At 33.4% G+C, this 9,615-nt stretch overlaps 1 long non-coding RNA gene across 1 annotated transcript; it reads left to right on the top strand.

The window, feature by feature from the left end:
- The first annotated feature begins 552 nt into the window (after positions 1–552).
- On the top strand, positions 553–1,426 carry LOC130012277 (uncharacterized). Its single transcript, XR_008787676.1, has 2 exons — positions 553–839; positions 1,024–1,426. It is a non-coding gene; the product is annotated as an uncharacterized LOC130012277 (long non-coding RNA).
- The last annotated feature ends 8,189 nt before the right edge of the window (positions 1,427–9,615 follow it).

The following is a 9,615-nucleotide window of genomic DNA, read 5'->3' on the forward strand; positions in this document are numbered from 1 at the left end:
GGCTGCAATTATTGCAACATCTTGTCAAACCTTCAAAGGCTAATATCTTCTCTCGCAATACAGTAATTGGAATGAAAATTTCAAATTATTCACTTTACATTATCTATTGTCGAACTATTATAGCAAGAATGGCTAGCTCTTTATCGAAATCTTACATACTGTATCTTTAAGTTAAAGATAAAAGTTACAAGTTTGTTTTTTATATGAAATTTTACAATTTTGTAATAATCTACCGGAAATATACATAACAGGGATAAAGCATAACGTTTCCACGATATAATAACCATGAATGTAAGTGAATAAACAACAAACAACGCTTCAAAATTCATACGTGGACGAAATGGTATCGTTGTCGGAAAAGTCGCATTGAAAGACGTTGTGTGACGTAGCAGATCTTGTGTATATTGTACACAACTACCGTTTGTACTATACTCTGGCCAATTTCTTTTGCAATGCTTCTATTATTGTATTATTGTGATTATTTATAAAGTAGAGTTGTGATAAGTTTTCTCAGTACAACAGACATAATTTGTACGCGATGGATACCCCAAAAAGTCGCTCACCTTCAATGACAGATTTCGAGAAACAATTCCTATTGACAGTGGTAAAAGAATTCCTAAATATAATTGATAATAAGCGAAGGGATATAGAATCGGTTTCTCTCAAAGAACAGACTTGGAAAGAAATTGAAAAACGTTTCTGTGCACAGCCAAATTTCCCTGTTAGAAGTTCGACTCAATTACAGAATTACTGGCGTCATCTTAAAAGAAACGAAATGAAGCTAACGAGAACGTCAAAGAAAAGGCCGGGTGAAAGCGTAAAAAATGGGGCTTCGTTTGGTAAGTAATTAAAAGCCACTTAAAACACTATGCTATGTTAAAACGACACATTAGATGCATCGGTGGATACGTTGTTTTGTGCTTGAAAGATTTAGATACATTGCAACAACATAAATTATTCACATAATTAAAATATTGATATGTCTTTGTTAGACTAAACTATTTGGATATTTTCTTTTTTCAGATAATACTGAATACTGTGGCGGTCGCCACGGTGGTAATGTAGATCCGAATGTAATCAGTCAGCATCCACTCGACATCATTTCCGAACCATTCAGTGTAAATAATAGGACATCTGCGCATGATTTAAGACTGGCATTGTTAAATGCTAAGATCAATGCTATCGTGAATGAACATAAACTTAAAATGGAGATTCTGCGACAACAAGTCATCGAAAGATAATAAAACCCCATTACGAAATCCAACGAAATTCTAGAGTGGCATACCTAAAACGTATTGAAAACAAAACACATTTTGTCATACTGGCATGGTTAATATGTTGTTTTTATATATATATACGACATAATCTTTTCGATTTTAAATTTCTGATACCGTAATGTGTATAATAAAGATTTCATTTGAAAGTATGAATTTTGTTAGTTTTCTTGTCCCCCATCCCCAATTTGTTTATTGTTACTAATGACACAACGAAGACTAAGTGTGTATCTAGAAGATTATTCCATATTTTACATGCTCTGACAGTGAAAAACATATTCTGTCAGCACTTGAAGAACAAAAGATTGTATTGCCAGGGGAGTATGGAAATCGAAATTTTGGAAAATAATTTTTAATTTTGAAAAATAATTTTTGATTTTGGAAAATAATTTATAATTTTGGAAAATAATTTATAATTTTGGAAAATAATTTTTAATTTTGGAAAATAATTTTTAATTTTGGAAAATAATTTTTAATTTTGGAAAATAATCTTCAATTTAAAAAAAAAGATATAATTAAATTTGTAGAATAACTTTTTAATTTTATAAATTCATTTTTAACTTTATAAATTCATTTTTAATTTTATAAATTCATTTTTAATTTTATAAATTCATTTTTAATTTTATAAATTTTATAAATTCATTTTTAATTTTATAAATTCATTTTATAAATTTAAAAATTCATTTTATAAATTTAAAAATTAATTTTTAATTTTATAAATTCATTTTTAATTTTATAAATTCATTTTTTAATTTTATAAATTCATTTTTAATTTTTATAAATTCGTTTTTAATTTTATAAATTCATTTTCAATTTTATAATGACATTCATTTACAATTTTATAAATTCAATTTTAATCTTATAAATTCAATTTTAATCTTATAAATTCAATTTTAATCTTATAAATTCAATTTTAATCTTATAAATTAATTCTTCGTTATTTTGTTTTTTTTTTTAAAGTTCATTAGAGTAACAGATTATATAATAAGGGGGGGGGGGGCTTAACTGCATTTAAAAAAAATGGATGCTTGGTTTACTACTATAAGGGAATACCCTGTCGTCCTTGTGTTGATAACAGACGGTTGTACATTCGACATACTTCAGCCATTTTAGTACTTCCATTTGATATCACCAGCACACAAATAATATACCTTTCAAGCTGGGGTGTCGTTATTTGTCGAGATGGAGTTACTTTTACGTGGATAAACTTAACTGGACTTCGTCGTTCTGCAAAACTGCAGATATTTTAGTCTGAAGAGGCATTTTTCCCTATCTGAACATATGGTCATTCTGTTGCATGAGGCTATATTTATTATTAGATGATTATTTACGCACATAGGGATGATCAAGACAATATGAGCTATATGGTTTGGAATAAGCTTCCCCTTTTATTCACAACTTATATGAAACGGGTTAAACATTATTTGGAAATTCCCCTTCACCGACATTCATTGACAAATCTTTCCCTGTCTAATACCTTATACAATTACTTCCATTCCCCATAACGCGATACAGTTGATTTCCGGCTTTAAATTGAGGTTTCTAGATGGTTTATTATGAAACTTAAAAAATAGGCATGTATCATTTTCCTCGCCGCATTCACGACATATGGAATATGCACCCCGAACATTTGAACTTTAATAAAAGTGCAATTATCGAAATGTATATATATGCCGTTACATTGTCTAGTACAAAACATATTTAAAATTCACGGTTCAAGTCAAACAACTCGGAAAATCACCGTTACAATTGATTAAACACTGAAGAGATTATTTAACAAACCTTACTTCACGAGTAAATATCTTTCGAAAATAACTAAACATCATTATAAATCTATGTCAATAATGTTTAATCTCTCCAATGAAATGTTTTTATACTTGTTCGAAATAAAACAGTGGTATATACTTACGTGCATCTTACAGAGTTCCCTATAAACTGCAGATATTTTATTATATCAGTCTGAACAGAGATTTTTCAGTCTGGACATATATATCATATAGTAATATTTTTGTCCAGTCACATATTTTATATTCTCTGTGATTTTTAATGAATGCTTATCGTATCTATGCACCGATTGGTAAGATTTTTCCATGAACGTATGAATTTTGAAGCGTTGTTTGTTGTTTATTCACTTACATTCATGGTTATTATATCGTGGAAACGTTATGCTTTATCCCTGTTATGTATATTTCCGGTAGATTATTATAAAATTGTAAAATTTCATATAAAAAACAAACTTGTAACTTTTATCTTTAACTTAAAGATACAGTATGTAAGATTTCGATAAAGAGCTAGCCATTCTTGCTATAATAGTTCGACAATAGATAATGTAAAGTGAATAATTTGAAATTTTCATTCCAATTACTGTATTGCGAGAGAAGATATTAGCCTTTGAAGGTTTGACAAGATGTTGCAATAATTGCAGCCATTAAAATATGGCTGAACCGTTCTAATCTATTTAATATCTGAGAAATCCGAAGCAATCGAGAGTTGATTATGGCCTTGGATCAGTTAATTATGGCCTTGGATCAGTTAATTAATGTCTAATTAATAATTTAGAAAACATTTCAGGCCTAAAGGAAGTCCTGCAATAGGGAGATATAGCCCTTGCATAATGTATGTTTAATGTCTACATCTACCATTTATGGAATATAAATTTGGTATTTCTATGTGATCAACATCTTTTTTCCATATCTTTAAAAAAAATGTTGGTATTTCTATGTGATCAATATCTTTTTTTCCATATCTACAAAAATTATTGTTAAAGTAGCTAAGTCTCTAACTCAATATCATTAAAATCTTCGACATTGAAAACACGAATTATTTGTCAATTCAAATCAGCATTGGTCTTGTGATCTTACAAGGAATAGATGAGCTTCTGATATCCAATATTCAAGACAAAAGAAACATTTTACCATTGATACACGAATCGTGTACCATAATGCGTTTCAGTGCCATTTGGCACAAGGGGCTCGAAGACCGAGGCTAGACATATTCCACAAGTCATGTCAATGCTATATTCTTATATGGAGAGCATGCGCAATAAATACCATCGGTTTAGACTGGAATAACCAGACGCTAAAGATCGTCATTCAATTGAGACTTTGGCGCATTTCGCCGAACATAACTGATTAGAAATTACGGTAAAAACAGAAACGATTGAATGTAAATCAGTTTATATACATTCACATTACCTTATTATATTCGTTGCGACCCATTTCTGTCAATTTCTAGGTCCCATAAATATTAGCGATTTAGCTCCTTTAACGTTTTTTATAGTTACTGCTGATGTATTAATGTTATAGTAAATCAATGTCCGAATATAGGTATTTCTTATTGCAACAAATTTCCCCCGTTTGATAAGCTAATCACAATTGACGTTTGGTGTGTGATTGATGCAATTTGAGAAAATTATTGATAAAACTGCTATTTACTCTCAAAAATGACCAAGTATGAAATACAATAAAATGAACACATTGCATGTATAAACTAGGATGATAATTAACAATTAATTTATTTCTTACAGGTTTTGGGGATATACGGTAACTCGAATGATTTAGTATTTTAGATAATATTATTCACGGGGATATTAACGCTCAGAAATTTGCTTCCTAAACATTTTTTTGTGTGGTTTTTATTTTCAAAATAATGGAATATTGAATGATTAAGTATTTTAGATAATATTTTTTCACGGGGATGCTTTAAAAAGCTCAAAATGAATATTACTCGAAACTAAACGATATAATAGTTGCACACGCGGCTATATCATTTACTTGTGATATTTCAAGAATATAATAAGTTACGTGTTTCGGGCTGAAAAGGGAGTTCAAATAGATAATGAAAATACATAAAGACAAAAAAACAATGACATGCGTAACGGAGCGTTCTAATCACCAATTTTTGAGGAGAAAAAAGAGTAAGGTTGGTATGCATATTTTTAAAAATAAACGACCGTGGAAGAAATATATACATTTTGTAATAAAAAACATGAAAAGGTATTATTCGTGCTGGTTGTCTGTCTTTTCACCATTACATGTGTACTGGAGCGTTCTAATCATCATTTTTGAGATAAAGGTGAGTAAGATTGGTATGCATAATTTAAAAAAACGACCATAGGGGGGGAATATATACATTTTATAATAAAACAACATGAAAAGATATTATTCGTGTTGATGTTAAAGTCTGTGATGGGGTGTTGGGTGTTTGTGGGTGTGTGCGCATGTGAGGGGCGGGACCGGGGGGGGGGGCAAATTTAAATGACATCTACTAGTTTTCAAAGGTTCCACAATTTGAAAATTTGTTTTGTCTAAAAATATTTTGGCAAGAAGTATAAAATATTCCCCAAAATAAAAAAAAATAAAGTATGAATTCTTTCTTTAAAACAATAAATGTCCAAATAAATAAATGATTTCGACAATTGCAAACGAGAATTTCTAAATTCGCCATTTCGTAAAAACAGGGTTAGTTTATGGGGCCACCGTCTCATTTTAATCGAAGTGAACCCTGATGCAATTTACGATAGGTTATAAGATGTAGCTCTCACTAATCCAGTGATTGTTTTAAGGACATCAAGATTTACGTTTTCAAGGTACAGGACCTTGGTTTTTGTAGTACACTCATTTCGGAGTACGTCCACGTAGTCGAATAATAGGCGACATTAAAGCCCAGTATATTGATTCTAGATATTTTAAACTTCTGACACAAATCAGTCCTTTTATAACGGAATAATTAGTATGAACAGCCCCATTACAATTACTAATTCTTAATTTCTTTGCTATCAGTTAACCCAGCTCCAGCACAGCAAAGAGTGTTAAGAGTGCGGTTTAATTTTCTTGAGAAGGTAATAGTCCTTGTTTTGTGTGGATTAAAGTTGATTTTTTTTTTGGCGGGGGGGGGGGGTAATGTAATTGCAGTATGTAAAGATGCGTTCAAGAGATTTCAATATTCGAAGAACAAAAACTACCCAGTGAAGATTCTTTTATTTTGATTTTGAATGAAAAGCCGTTATACTCTTCAAAAAAGTAGGGGATATTGCAATGAAAATACCTATGCAGTTGTGATATGATAAATAGTCATGGACATGCTCTAAGAGTATGTTCACAGATGAAGAACTTATCACCCCAACAGAACCACGGGGGGAGGGGTTCATTGTCAAATTTGACACTTCAAGGATGGGTTGATGAAAACTCTCGCCTGCTGGCTTATCCTATCCATGTTTGCTTTCCTATCGATTCTTGCATAAGATTTCCTGTTTATGGTATCTTTACTTTAGTGTACTACGTTTAATTTGATCGGAAGACGTGTTCGTCGGCGTCAACGTCAACCAACAACACGGCAAGAATTGGCCGTGGCACTGCAAGATGAGTGGGTCAGATTTCCCCAAATCGTGATTGGACGGTTCATTAGGAGCATGCCACGACGAATTGCTGAATGTCTGAGGATTGGTGGAGCAATTACTCGTTATTAAGACAAAAATCAAAAATGTAAGGTTTCTCTTATTGGCAACTGCGACGATTAGTGTTGGCTGCGCGAGTAACGTGAAAGGTAGCACGCTGTGATTGTCTAAATCTCCCAGCGTTAGTGAGCGTTTGGCGCGTACCTTTATCAAGTTGATAAAGATTCTAAGATAAAAACCCACGGAAAAAGACTTGGGAATGTAAAATTCGAGAATTTATTGGGCTTCGATATTTATGATAAATAATCAGTGATTAAAGACAACATCGTCTTGTATGTGCAATGCATTCTCGGTAATCTAGGGTTACCGCTTATTTTATTGCTCAAATTGAATATGCGGCAGTTTTCCGTTTCATCTCTCTATTTCACCATTTATTTATTGATAATGGTTTAGTATATTTAGATTTAACTTGTGTTGAGTAAATGGTCTTTGCTTTTAATCTGATTCCGTCTTTTTATACATAAAAATTGAGATATATGTATATGTTAAATTTAACGTTAAATTTTGGTTGATATTGCCAGAAAACATTTATAATATACAGATAATACTATTATCTGTGTAAATTCATGGTTGATTGCATCCATTGAGAAGTGTATGTTCACTTTGCCGTTACAACCATTCACAAGGGGGTCAGTCACGCGTGCCATATCGTCTGCTACGCGGTCCTTTATCAAGGAGCCTCTGTGTGGTTAAGTCGCCGGTTCGCTAGCCTGCAGGTCGCACGTTTAATCCCTGCATTGGCCGAATAACTTCGTCGCGATTGTCTGGCCTCGCCCTCGTCCGGCTACGACGAAAAACTGAGGCCCGTGTATATATTGGCGTACAAACCCTCCTTTCCGAAACCTATCACATCCAGGGGGGGTGGTTCCTCGCAAGTAAAATTATCTCAGGTGTGTGTGTGTGGGGGGGGGGGGGCTGGTAACTGAGTGGAAGGGGGAGGGGGGTAACCAACCCCGAATAAACAATCGCAATCCAATCAATGGTCGATCTTAACATTAGCCCTTAACGCTAGACCACGCACGACCTGACCTCAGCACGAACCCCGACGCGGCTGTCTATAAAGGGGCAACCCCACGCCCCCCCTCACCCCCCCCCCAATAATCAATGCGTGACCTCCAGCTAACCTCGTAACAGAAGTCAAACGAGGTCAAAGGATAAACAAGAGTTCATTATAACAATACCTATTCATCTATATTCATATCCCCATTGTTCGGATAACAATACCCTATTCAATCTATTGAATAGAACAAAGGCGTCAACTCTCCTTGGTAAAAATATGGCCAGAAGGCCACAGATACTACTCTTGTGGCACAGTGTCACTGTCTTTGCATCTCATGAGGAAAGTTAAATTATTACACACTCTTATATATTTGTCTTCAAGTTTACTGATCTGACGATCACACTTATCTGCCACATCCCCATACTGACGTTGAACATAATCTTTAAGTGGCATTTAGTGATTGGGGAACACAATAACAGAACACAATTTTTATGGGAAACAATCACTGGTTTTATTCTAAAAGCACGACGTTTCGACAAGTATCCTCTTATCGTTATCAAGCACAATGACATTTAGTAAACTTGGGTTTAATATATAAGAGTTCATGATGAAGCCATTTACAAAAGTTAAATAATAATAACAATAAGAAGTAAAAGATTAAGCAAAAACAACACATTATAATAGACCCACGGTCCAACCAAAGGATAATATAGACTAACAATGAATGCCTCCAAGGGGAGCCATTGGGTGAAACCATATTACAGTTAATGAGGTGATCAAAATGAGACTATTCACCCAGAAATACAAACACAACATAACCCTACATCCGTTGTATAAATAAACACAAATAATATATGCTTATGAATTAAGCAAACCAGGAAATAAATGATGTTAAACAAATTAAAACCATAACAAAATATGAATAAACAATAATAATTGGAATAAATAAGCAATATGAGGTGATTAAACATGTATAGGTTGGCAGGCTGATTGTGAGAAACCAGTAGGGTGATATATTAAGTAATGTAGACAGTTTATAATACTTGAAGTAACGACGTAAAGTAAAGCCGCTGAAATTAAGGAATTAGAACCCTTTAAGTGGTATTAATAATCCTGATAACATGATCATATGCCCTTGAAATGTGACGCACTGCGTCCCTGTTCAGTTCTGGTGAGTATCTTCTAATGTTAATGGCTTCTAGGATTTTCCTGGGTTTTTTATTCTGTTGGTTGGGTGTAAGAATCTGCACATCGTTCCATTCGACTCTATGCTGCGGGTGGTTTCGAAGATGCTCTGCTATGGCTGAGTTGTTGGTAGCAGCTTTAGATCTGTGTTCCGATATTCGTTTATCTAGGGGTCGTTTACTTTCGCCAATGTATGAGAAATCACAGGAGCAGTTGACTTGATAGACGACTCCCTTAGGCTGAATAGGTAGGCTTGGCTTTAGTTTGCCATTCGCTTTCAGTATGTGTTTTAATGTGGTAGGGACAGAGAATAAATATGCTTACTAATTAAGCAATCCGGAAATAAATGATGTTAAACAAATTAAAACCATAACAAAATATGAATAAACAATAATAATGGGAATAAATAAGCAATATGAGGTGATTAAACATGTATAGGTTGGCAGGCTGATTGTGAGAAACCAGTAGGGTGATATATTAAGTAATGTAGACCGTTTATAATACTTGAAGTAACGACGTAAAGTAAAGCCACTGAAATTAAGGAATTAGAACCCTTTAAGTGGTATTATTCATCCTGATAACATGACCATATGCCCTTGAAATGTGAAGCCCTGCGTCCCTGTTCAGTTCTGGTGAGTATCTTCTAATGTTAATGTCTTCTATAGAGCAGGAGCCCAGGGGGTTAACCTAGCTGAAAAGTG

The sequence above is a fragment of the Patella vulgata genome, chromosome 3 (genome assembly GCF_932274485.2).
Source record: "Patella vulgata chromosome 3, xgPatVulg1.2, whole genome shotgun sequence".
Classification (NCBI taxonomy): Eukaryota; Metazoa; Mollusca; class Gastropoda; family Patellidae; genus Patella; species Patella vulgata.